Here is a 13,118-nt window from a genome sequence, read left to right on the forward strand (position 1 = left end):
ATCATATAACTTACTAATATAAAATTAAATGCAAAGAAAATAAATAACTTTGAAGTAAAATTAAACTAACAACAATAAGTAATAAGAAATTCTTGTGTTAAAAATCCTTCAAATGACAAAATTAAATGCAAAGTTTATCCCCACAAAAATAAAAATAAAAATTCTTTACACTCTCTCAGACACTGTAGTTCTAAGCAATCTTACCCATAAACAAATCTTTCACTAGTGGATTTTATAATTAAATTTGATTATGGATTAGGTCAGATTGATGTAAAATTTTAGATCCGTTTTATAGGTTCTAATTTAGCTCAGCCCAAAAATTAAGTCCCGTTTAGATAAAAAATGTTGGACCCGACCTGACCTGCTCGTATTAATTTTTTTATATTCTTGTACATAAAAATAAATTTTAAAAATATAATATATCAAATACACTACAAACATTAAAATAAATGTTTCCCGAAATTTAAAAATACATAAAAAAAGTTTTTATAACAACAATATAATAGCAATATAATAGCAAAATGATAACAAAATAACAGTGGAAAAAAATTTAGGTTGATTCGGGTCGGGTAAAAAAATATTACTGTGGCCTAGCCCGTTTAGAAAACGGATCTTATTTTTTTTCAAAACTATTTTTCGGGGCCTATACTTTTACTAAAAACCTCTCATTTTTTGAGTGGGTCTTTTGATGCAATCGAGCCCCATGAGCTATCAAGTGCAAACGATGTCTCCCTCGAGCTGCCTAAAGGACCTATTACCCGAGCTAGGGCTAAGAAGTTCAAAGATGGAATTTCAGCTTTGGTTGATCGGATTTGGGGTGAATCCGTGGCGGTCTACTTGAAGGCTTATGGGACCAGCAAGATGAGCAAATCGTGCACTCTACTTAAAGCTCTTCAAGCTCAATGAGCTTGTTTTAGTTCATTCGTCTCATCTTAGACTTATTTGACTTTATATTTATTTTTTGGAATAGTTATTTAATTTGTCATAAGTCCAAGTATTTAAGTTATTAATTCGGTCAAATAATAATTAGATATTATTAAATATGTCTTAATTAGTTTAGGTGTTTTAATTATGTCCTAATTAGTTCAAGTGTTTTAAATATGTCCTAAACTAATACATGATTAAATGTGCAGATTTTTACAAGTATTTGCTGCCGAATTTAATTTGTTTTATACATGATTAATTTGCTGTTTTAATTTGGTGTAGGAATTTACCTTGGACGGCAAAGGTGCATGCATCTTAGATTCATTGCATTTGGCCGATTCATGCATGGCAACCCAAATGAATGTTCAGCCGAATGTTCCATTTTTAAACATCTACATTCAGCCTATTTTAAGTGTTCACATGGGGGACTATTCAGCTGATGATGTTCACACATATTTGACTCTTCAAAACCGACTTTTCACACTTGTGTGGCTGTTCAACAACTATCTTTAATGTTCCTATCTTTTCAGCCAACAAGTGCCAATTTAAGGAGTAATTTAAGAGCAAGGCCGAACCTGGACAAGACCATTGATCTACCGATGCATTCATCTTTGCAAGGTGCATTTGCTTCATGTTTAAGCTGGCCATTTGAATGCCCATTCAGCCGAATCTTTTTGAGGAATTAATTCTGGAATTTTCTTGATTTTTCTTAGCTTTTAAGTTTGTCTATTCGGCTAGCCTTTGAAGAACTATAAATATTTGCTTGTTTATTTGTAAAAGGACTTTTTTTGCCATTTTGAATATTGAATTAAGTATTTTGTGAGGAATTCTTCTCTCAATTTCGTCCAAAGACTTAGTTGGCTTATCTACTAGTTAGTGGCGTCAACCTTTGTCCTTTGCAACCCGAACTTATCACTTTTAATCAAGTGTGGCGTTCAACTATACCGAGGTTCCTATCTTCGTTAGATAGTGGGTCAAGGTCCTATTTACATCATTCTTAATCCACCTTAAAGACATATAAGAATCGGGTCAACTTAAACCCTTAAAGTTGGTTCATTCTTATTTTTAAGCTTTCCACCCATTCTACCTTAAAACGAAACTCCAAACCTTTTTTAATAAAAATTTTCTTTCATTTTTAGCCGAAGTACCTTATATACCATTGCCATTTTAACCTTGATTGAACCATTAACATCTTTGTTGGACAAACATAACCTTTTGAATCAAGTCGAACGAAACTTCATCGTTAGAACGATCGGGCAACAAAAACGACTCGAAATCATCCACGAGGCCGGGGCGTATCATTTGGTATCAGAGCTGATTAAAACGAGAAGAACGGACGTTCGAGAAGAGCCGGAGTAAGTAGACTCGTGAAAAAAAATTTGAAAAAAAATCAAAAAAAAAATCAAAAAAAATTGAAAAAAAAGAAAAAAATTGTATACGGTCTAGGTGCGGACGAAAAGAACGTGAAAGATCCGTAAAAAAAAAAGAGTCTAGAGACACTTCAACAAAAAAATTTTTAAAATCACATTCTACACTATTTTATATCCCTCTTAGTGAAATTTCACGCTATTAAAAAAAATTCTCCAATTAGTGAAACCATTTTATACGCCACATCTTTAAACCTTTCTTTCTTTCGAGCCTACCTTAAACCATACGACTTTCCTTTGCAAACCCTTTGAAGCCGACCCTCTAAACTAAAGATCAAGCCCTACCAAGTCTTATACGAAATTATAAGAGAAGAAACGAGAGGAAAAAGGCACTAGTGTGTGAGCATATTCGAGAGGAGGTAAAAGCCAAAAGAGTGTAAACACGAGCGTGAGTGTCGTTCTTTCTTTCTTTTCTGAGTGAACGTGAGTCTTTGTGGTGAGGAATCTTTATTATGTCTCAAAATCCCGAGCAAAACGCGACGGAAAGGACCGAAAACAACCAATAAGAAATGTCGGAGGAGGAGTTCCCGATTTAGGTCAACAAGCCCTCTTAAGGGAATTCCAATGAATGCTTCGAACTGAACTTGAATCTATTAATGAGAGACTCGATCGAGTGGAAGTAGGACCAACACGAGAAGGAACCCCTCAAGGACCGAGACGGGGGCGAGGACGAGCAAGACCTTTTGAGAATGATCCCTACGAACTGAGCGAGGTGGAAAGTGACCAAGCGTCGAATCAAAGTGAGAGGCGACGGGGTCAAAGGAATAGGGGTCCTAGAGAACGAGATCAAGTTGATGATGATTTAAAAAGTATTAAGCTATCCATTCCTCCCTTTCATGGGAAATCTGATCTGGAAGCTTATCTAGAATGGGAGAGGAAAATTGAGTTGGTCTTCGAGTGTCACAACAACTCGGAGGGCAAAAAGGTGAAATTGGTGGCAATCGAACTCCGATTACGCAATGATATGGTGGGATCAACTTACTACAAGTCGAAGAAGGAACGGGGAGCGGCCAATCTCAACTTGGACCGAAATGAAAGCCGTAATGCGTAGGAGATTTATACCTTCTTATTATTATCGTGAACTTTATCAAAAGTTGCAGAATCTTACGCAAGGAAATCGAAGCGTGGAGGACTATTTTAAAGAAATGGAGATTGCCATGATACGTACGAACGTGGATGAAGATCGCGAAGTAACCATGGCTCGATTTTTGGCCGGACTTAATCGTGACATAGCCAATATGGTGGAGCTTCAACACTACGTTGATATTATTGATATGGTGCATGTTGCTATCAAAGTTGAAAAGTAATTGAAAAGAAAAAGTTCTAGCCGAACCTTTCCTAACACCAACAATCCTCAAAGGTGGAACCAAGGCACGGGTAAGAAAGACTTTTCTAATCGTACTAAGGATCAATCTTTGTCTTCTAAGATGAACAAACCCGTTGGCCAAACTAGCAAAGGCAAAGAAGTTGCCATTCCGAATCGATCGAGAGAAATAAAGTGCTTCAAGTGCTTAGGGAGGGGCCATATTGCAAGTCAATGCCCTAACCGAAGTAACATGATTGTGCGGGCTAATGGGGAAATCGAATCGGAGGAAGATGATGATGAAGAACCTGGTGAAGTCGCCGAAGAAGAAGACGAACTTGAATATGCTGTTGATGGCGAAATCCTCGTCATAAAACGAAGTCTTAGTCTTCAAAGTGTTGAAAACGAACAACAAAGGGAGAACATTTTCCATACACGTTGCCATGTCCAAGGCAAGGTGTGTAGCTTGATCGTGGATGGCAGGAGTTGTACAAATGTGGCTAGCACCTTAATGGTTGAAAAACTCGGCTTGCCAACAACTAAGCACCCTCAACCTTACAAGCTTCAATGGCTTAATGATGGAGGGGAGTTGAAGGTAACTAAGCAAGTTTTGGTGCCGTTTACTATTGGAAAATATTCCGACGAGGTTTTATGCGATGTGGTACCTATGCACGCTGGTCACATGTTATTGGGTCGTCCATGGCAATTCGACCGTAAAGCTATTCATGATGGTTTTACAAACCGCTACACTTTCAAGTTTGAAGGGAAGAATGTAATTTAGTTCCAATGACGCCAAGGCAGGTTTATGAAGATCAATTGAAGTTAAGAGAGTCTTTTGAAAAATTTCGAGAGAATGTACAAAAAGAAAAGAATGAAAAAGAGAGCTAAAAACACATTGAGAAGAAAAAAGAAAAACCTTTGAAAGGTGTGAGAGAAAACAATAAATCGATCGAACAAAAAAAGAGAGAAGAAAAAGAGCAAAAGAAAATGAGTGTTTATGCGAGATAGAGTGATTTTGGGAAATATTATTTGATGCAGCAATCGGTTCTTGTACTTATGTACAAGGAAACTCTTTTGAATACTAACGAGTTGGATCCAAATTTGCCCTCTCCGATTGTTTCTCTTTTGCAGGAATTCGAGGACGTGTTTCTGAAAGACATTCCTAATGGGTTACCGCCCATTCGAGGAATAGAACATCAAATTGATTTCATTCCCGGAGCCTCTATTCCCAATCGTCCAGCTTATCGTGCAAATCCCGAAGAGACCAAAGAATTGCAAAAACAAGTCAATGAACTTATGGAGAAGGGATATATACGAGAAAGTCTTAGTCCATGCGCCGTACCGGTTTTATTGGTGCCAAAGAAGGATGGAACATGGCATATGTGCGTAGATTGTCGCGCGGTGAATAAGATCACTATTAAGTATCGACATCCAATACCGCGACTCGATGATATGTTGGATGAATTGAGTGGTGCTCGATTGTTTTCTAAAATTGATCTAAAGAGCGGATACCACCAAATTCGGATGCGTGAAGGGGACGAGTGGAAAATCGCTTTTAAGACGAAGCATGGGCTCTACGAGTGGCTGGTTATGCCATTCGGGCTTACCAATGCGCCCAGCACTTTCATGCGCTTGATGAACCATGTTCTTCGTTCTTTTATCGGAAAATTTTGCGTTGTCTATTTTGATGATATACTTATCTATAGCAAATCCTTAGATGACCATTTGTTGCATTTAAAATCTGTTTTGGATGTGCTTAGAAAAGAATCTTTGTTTGCTAATCTTCAGAAATGTACTTTTTGTACTAACAAGGTTATTTTCTTAGGATTCGTGGTCAGCTCGGAAGGACTGGAGGTTGATCAAGAAAAGGTGAAAGCCATTCGAGAGTGGCCTAGACCCACGAACATTAGCCAAGTGAGGAGCTTCCACGGATTGGCAAGCTTCTATCGACGATTTGTTCCAAATTTTAGCATCTTGGCAGCACCTTTAACTAGTGTGATAAAAAAGTCTTCCGCTTTCTATTGGAATGAGGAACAAGAAAAATCTTTTATTGCCATTAAATCATGTTTAACTAATGCTCCATTACTTGTGTTGCCTGATTTTGCTAAAATGTTTGAAGTTGAATGTGATGCATCAGGTGTCAGAATTAGAGCCGTTTTAACACAAGATGGAAGGCCCGTGGCATACTTTAGTGAGAAGTTAAATGGAGCCGTTCTCAACTATCCGACGTACGACAAGGAAATGTATGCTCTAATTCGAGCTCTCGAGACATGGCATCACTACTTATGGCCAAAAGAGTTTGTCATACACTCGGATCATGAGGCGTTGAAACATATCAAGGGACAAGCAAAATTGAATAAACGACACGCCAAATGGGTAGAGTATTTAGAATCTTTTCCTTATATCATCAAAAACAAAAAGGGTAAGGAAAACATTGTGGCTGACGCGTTATCTCGACGATATACTTTGCTATCATATTTGGATTCAAAATTGCTTGGATTTGCCTTTTTGAAGGAATTGTATGTTGATGACGTTGATTTTGGTGATATTTATAAATCCTGTGAAAACAAAGCTGTTGATAAGTATTTCGTGTTTGATGGTTTCCTTTTCGAAAGTAAGCTTTGTGTGCCGCAAGGTTCAATAAGGAAATTGTTGGTGAACGAGGCACATGGTGGTGGACTCATGGGCCATTTCGGGTGGCGAAGACGTTGTCAACCCTCCATGAGCATTTCTTTTGGCCAGGATGAGAAAAGATGTTGAGCGGTTCGTAGTCAATGTATAACTTGCAAGAAGGCCAAGTCCAAAATCAATCCGCATGGACTCTACAAACCATTGCCCATATCTGACGCACCATGGGTCGATCTTTCAATGGATTTAGTCCTAGGACTACCAAGGACCAAAACGGGGAAGGACTCTATCTTTGTTGTTGTAGATAGATTTTCCAAAATGTCACATTTTATAGCTTGTTCTAAAACTGACGTGCTGTCCATATTGCTAATTTGTTCTTTAGGGAGGTTGTACGACTTCATGGAGTTCCGAAAACCATCGTATCCGATCGAGACACAAAGTTCCTAAGTCATTTTTGGAGAACTCTATGGGGAAGGTTAGGAACGAAGCTGCAGTTTTCAACAACATGTCATCCTCAAACGGATGGACAAACGGAGGTTGTGAATCGCGTACTTTCAACCTTATTGCGAGCAATTATTCGAAAGAACCTCAAAGCGTGGGAAGATTGTCTACCGCATGTGGAATTCGCTTACAACAGATCCGTCCATTCTGCTACTAGACATTCACCATTCGAGGTTGTGTATGGGTTCAACCCTCTAACTCCGTTAGACTTGCTTCCTTTGCCCAATGATCAGCTTGTCCATTCTGATGCTAAGAGAAAAGCCAAATATGTCAAGCAACTTCATCAAAGGGTGAAGACCAACATCGAAGCTCGAACCGAACAATATATGTGTTCAGCAAATAAAGGAAGAAAGCAAATAGTGTTCGAACCCAGAGACTGGGTTTGGGTTCACATGAGAAAAGAACGTTTTCCGGCACAACGAAGGTCAAAGCTACTACCAAGAGGAGATGGTCCCTTTCAAGTGTTGGAACGAATTAATGAGAACTCTTACAAGCTTGATCTCCCAGGGGATTACAATATTAGTGCAAGCTTTAACGTGGCTGATTTATCTCCCTTTGATGTAGGTAGCGATTTGGGGACAAATCGCCTCGAAGAGGGAGGGAATGATGCAATCAAGCCCATGAGCTATCAAGTGCAAACGATGTCTCCCTCGAGCTGCCTAAAGGACCTATTACCCGAGCTAGGGCTAAGAAGTTCAAAGACGGAATTTCAGCTTTGGTTGATCGGATTTGGGGTGAATCCGTGGCCGGTCTACTTGAGGGCTTATGGACCAGCAAGATGAGCAAATCGTGCACTCTACTTAATGCTCTCCAAGCTCAATGAGCTTGTTTTAGTTCATTTGTCTCATCTTAGACTTATTTGACTTTATATTTATTTTGCTGGAATAGTTATTTAACTTGTCATAAGTCCAAGTATTTAGGTTATTAGTTCTGGTCAAATAATAATTAGATATTATTAAATATGTCCTAATTAGTTTAGGTGTTTTAATTATGTCCTAATTAGTTCAAGTGTTTTAAATATGTCCTAAACTAATACATGATTAAATGTGCGATTTTTACAAGTATTTGTCTTCGAATTTAATTTGTTTTATACATGATTAATTTGTTGTTTTAATTTGGTGCGAGAATTTACCTTGGGCGGCAAAGGTGCATGCATCTTAGATTCATTGCATTTGGCCGATTCATGCATGGCAACCCAAATGAATGTTCAATGAATGTTCCATTTTTAAACATCTACATTCAACCTATTTTAAGTGTTCACATGGGGACTATTCAATTGATGATGTTCACACATATTTGACTCTTCAAAACCGACTTTTCACACTTGTGTGGTGTTCAACAACTATCTTTAATGTTCCTATCTTTTCACCAACAATTGCCAATTTAAGGAGTAATTTAAGAGCAAGGCCGAACTGGACAAGACCATTGATCTACCGATGCATTCATCTTTGCAAGGTGCATTTGCTTCATGTTTAAGTGGCCATTTGAATGCCCATTCAGCGAATCTTTTGAGGAATTAATTCGGAATTTTCTTGATTTTTCTTAGCTTTTAAGTTTGTCTATTCGGCTAGCCTTTGAAGAACTATAAATATTTGCTTGTTTATTTGTAAAAGGACTTTTTTTGCCATTTTGAATATTGAATTAAGTATTTTGTGAGGAATTCTTCTCTCAATTTCGTCCAAAGACTTAGTTGGCTTATCTACTAGTTAGTGGCGTCAACCTTTGTCCTTTGCAACCCGAACTTATCACTTTTAATCAAGTGTGGCATTCAACTATACCGAGGTTCCTATCTTCGTTAGATAGTGGGTCGAGGTCCTATTTACATCATTCTTAATCCACCTTAAAGACATATAAGAATCGGGTCAACTTAAACCCTTAAAGTTGGTTCACAAAATGATAACAAAATAACAGTGGAAAAAAATTTAGGTTGATTCGGGTCGGGTAAAAAAATATTACTGTGGCCTAGCCCATTTAGAAAACGGATCTTATTTTTTTTCAAAACTATTTTTCGGGGCCTATACTTTTACCAAAAACCTCTCATTTTTTGAGTGGGCCTTCAGACCTAGGCAGGGTGGCCCGGCCTATGATCAGGTTTATTTATAACTTATCTTATATTTAACGAGGAACTATTATTATACTAGCCCAAGGAAAAAAGGCTTAAGGCCTACGAGTCACATGAGCTGTTGATTTTGTCTGACTAAGATAAAAATTTACTCAATAATGTCCACGAAACCAACTAAAAATTCGACAAAGGTAATTGCACTTATCAATTAATAGTATAGCTACGGTGAGCACAGATATCGTTCCCACGAAGACTAAAAGTACTAGTAATTACCGTCTTTCTATTATTTAACCGACAAATTAGAATGACTGATTAAAACTAAAATTAATTAAATTAATTAACTAAAGAACATGACAAAGAATAAATCAAGAAAACAAACGATTAACAACAAAGAAGCGAAACAATACCCAAGAAAGAATTCACCTAGATTTCATCTATCATTATCAATCTGTATTAAACAATTTCTTCACCCAGTATCTTGATTAGTAGAAATCCTTAAATTCTGCTAATATCTCTTTCAAGTCAAAGAGCAACTGACTCTAGGTTGATTAATTGAAATTTCTTTCTAATTGAAACCCTTATTGTCACATTAACCCAATCTATAGATCCCTTTATTAGATTTGACTCTAATCTAATAATTTTATATCGTTCTATTTCTAGGATTCCATACAACTCTACTCAATTATGCTAAATCTACTATTAAACAGAGACTTTTCATCCTCTATTCAAGCACATCAAATATGGATTAATAGTCCGGAAATATTAAACCAATAATTAAGCACACAAAATTGAGAACAAGATCCAGGTATTTATTGCGTAAAATGAAAATCAAAAGACAGAATTCATCATAGGGTTCATCTCCCCTAGGTATTTAGAAAATTAGTTCATAATTGCAAATACAAACATCTTAGAGACAGTATAACCACAAGAAATAAAGAAACTCATAATAAACTTCAAAAAAATCAAAATGAGATCTTCAATCTTGATGGAAATCTGCTTCTAAGTTGGCTTCAAAGGTGTTTTCCGAGTTGTTTTCTTCAAAAATCTTTGACGGCTTCCTCCTCTCTTCTTATATTTGGTATATATAGGTCTTAGAATGCTCAAAAAACCTAAAAATTGCATTTTTCCATGTGTCCGGAATACGATTCATGAAATCCACACGGTTTGGCACGTGGACATGTGGCAGCCTCGTGTGGCTCACACGGTTGTGTGCCCAACCCGTGTGGGAGGGTCCAGCCCATGTGGCTCCAAAACTTACTCCGATTTTTACTTATTTTTTGCTCCTTTTGCTCCTAAATGCTCTCCTAAGTATAGAAACATAAATTTAAAATATTAGGAGCATAAAATTTACCATTTTACACCAAATAATCATCCAAAAAGGCATTAAGAATAGGGTTAAAACATGTTACTTTTATCACTTATCACCCAACCTTAGTGCATTTATAGAAGTCAAAAAATTCTTTAGATAACTCTAAATTAGGAATAAAAGCCGCATATAATCTCTTTTTCTTGTCATTATTTAAAGGGAAAATTACACTAACAGTCACTCAACTTTGATGCAACTAACAAAGCTGCCACTTTGGTTTCAATTCAATCACTCGACTTTCAAAAAATAACAAATCAGTCCTACTAACTATTTTCTATTACAAACATAATGGAAAAGTGACCTAGCATTTAACAAGATGCTTGCTATCATTTAACCGGCCAGTTGAAGGGTCATTACTTTTATCCCTCTCCTTGTCATTCAGTTGAAATGTCATTTAACTTCCTGTCAACATATGACAATAGTGAAAGTATTCGGAATCAAGTTAGTTGAAGGACACAAATTCATCCTTGCATAAAACCCAGATCACTTTTCTGTTTGAAACTTTGAACATCATGCTTCTACTATCAGCAGTTTTGTGCTAAACTTGATTTATGTGTAATGCTAGTAGTTGTAAGATACCAACCATCATGTTGTGTCTTTTAATGAATCCTATAGTCTATTCATGTTTGGTTGTATTTTTTCCATGCTTATTTATATCTGGCATTCTTTTCGAGAACTTGCTGAAAAATCAAGAAGGACTTACATTCGAGTTACAATTTTTGGTAAAGGGTTTTGAGTTGCAAGGTACATTTGAATCAATTGTCAGTAGAGGAAAAAAGGGTGAAGAAGGAAGAACTACATTTCAAAGCGAAGGTGAATGATATGGAGCCAAACCATGAGAATGAAGAGAAGGCTGAGGTTGAACTTGAATTGATGACCAAAATAGTGGAGAAGGAAAATTCGAAGCATAAGAATGATAAAGGGAGAAACATAAAGAGAAGGATAAGGGGAGAAACATAAAGAGAAGGATAAGGAAAAATACGATGTAATGGCCCAAATTTAAGGTTATCGGAACAGTGGTTTCGAGACCACAAATCCGATAAGAAAAATTTTATTTTTCTTATATTTTTATGGTCTATGATTTCACAAAATGATTTCATGAAAATTTCGTTCGAAAATTTTGATGTTTGGGCACTCAATTTAGTCAAAAGGACTAATTTGTAAAAAGTGCAAAAGTTGAGTTCTACATGTTAGAGGTGTCCAATTGTTATGAAACTTTAAATTGGAGGTCCTTATATGGAAAATAGACCATTGGGAACTTGGTAGACAAAAATGGACATGAGATAAGTGAAATAGAAAATTTTTAAGTTAGGGGCAATTTGGTAATCTAGTAATAAAAATAATTAAAAGGGAAAAAGATGGAAAAAATCATCATCTTCTTCATTAGGATGAAATCAGCAAGGGGGGAAGCCATAGTTAGGGTTTTCAAGCTTCCAAGCTCCATAGTAAGTGATCCCAAGCCCCGTTTTTAATGTTCTTTACGTTTTTGGAGTCCTGGTAGCTTAATTTAGCTTATTCTAGCAATAATTTAACCTAGGGTTTATATTTGGAAAAATACCCATAGGTGAAAAGTGTTTATTTTTATGTTTTATGATAGAATATGAAGCTATAAATTATGTTAAAAAATTTGCTAGCCGATTTTAAGCGAAAACGAGTAAATTGACATAATCGGTAAAAATACCTAATGTTCTTAAGTGCATGTTAGAGTGGGAATTTGATGTTGCCATAGAAGGGAAAAATGTTCAACATGTCATAAAACATAATAATAAGGGATGAAGTTTAATTTCCGAGCCTTGGGGCAAAAATGTAATTATGCAAAATTTTAGGGGCAAAATTGTAATTTTGAAAAAGTTAGAGTCGAGGGCTGTTTTGATGAATGTGAGTATTAAATTAATTAAATTTGCTATTTTAGATCAAGAAGAACGAAACTCGAGGTTAGACAAAGGAAAGAGTAAAGTTGAAGACTAAGTTGGTGAATTTGACTATAGTTGGTACCGAGGTAAGTTTACGGTAAATAAATGCAATATTTCAATAATTATTATTAATGCTGCTATTTTCCAGCAATTATGAATTTATTTTTTGAATTTATTTGATGATGATCCAAGCATGAAATGATAGAGAATTGAAGTTAAAAAGTCCCGTTGATACATAAGGATGGTACTGGATACGAATGTCATGACATTTGGGTAAAGAGATCCTATGTAAGGCCATGTCTGGGACATGGCATTGGCATCCTTGAGATCATGAGAGGTCCCATATAAGACCATGTCTGGGACATGGCGTTGGCACCGAGATGAGGGGTCCCATGTAAGACCATGTCTGGGACATGGCGTTGGCACCGAGATGAGAGGTCCCATGTAAGACCATGTCTGGGACATGGCATGGGCACCGATACGAGAACATCCCATGTAAGACCATGTCTGGGACATAGCTTTGGCATGTTATGATCAGAAGATACCCGAGTATCCTTATTATTCCAATGTGGTTCAACGGGCTAGTAAACGAATCAGGTACATGAAAGTTCAGTTAAAGATAAGAAATGGCAAGCTCTGGTGAGTTATAGGAGTTGAGAATTTATTATATTAACATTTGATATTCAATGATGCAGCAAGAGAAGAGTAAGTTATGAACACAAGTATATTAAGTAATCAAGCAAGAGAACTAGTATGAGATTAACTAAAGAGTAAAATAGAGATATAGACACTTGAGTTTAATTATTTGTGTTAAATATTGTTATTTATTTGCTAGTAAACTTACTAAGCTTTATGCTTACGTCTTTTATTTCTCTTTCTCTTATAGTATTGTAAGGTTACTTCAAGGATCCTAAAGAAGTCGGAGATCGTCCACACTATCAAGAACAACTACTCGGTATTTTATGATGAAACATGTTTGGGTTATGGCATGTAT

This window comes from Gossypium raimondii, chromosome 7 (assembly GCF_025698545.1).
Source record: "Gossypium raimondii isolate GPD5lz chromosome 7, ASM2569854v1, whole genome shotgun sequence".
NCBI classification, from domain to species: Eukaryota; Viridiplantae; Streptophyta; class Magnoliopsida; order Malvales; family Malvaceae; genus Gossypium; species Gossypium raimondii.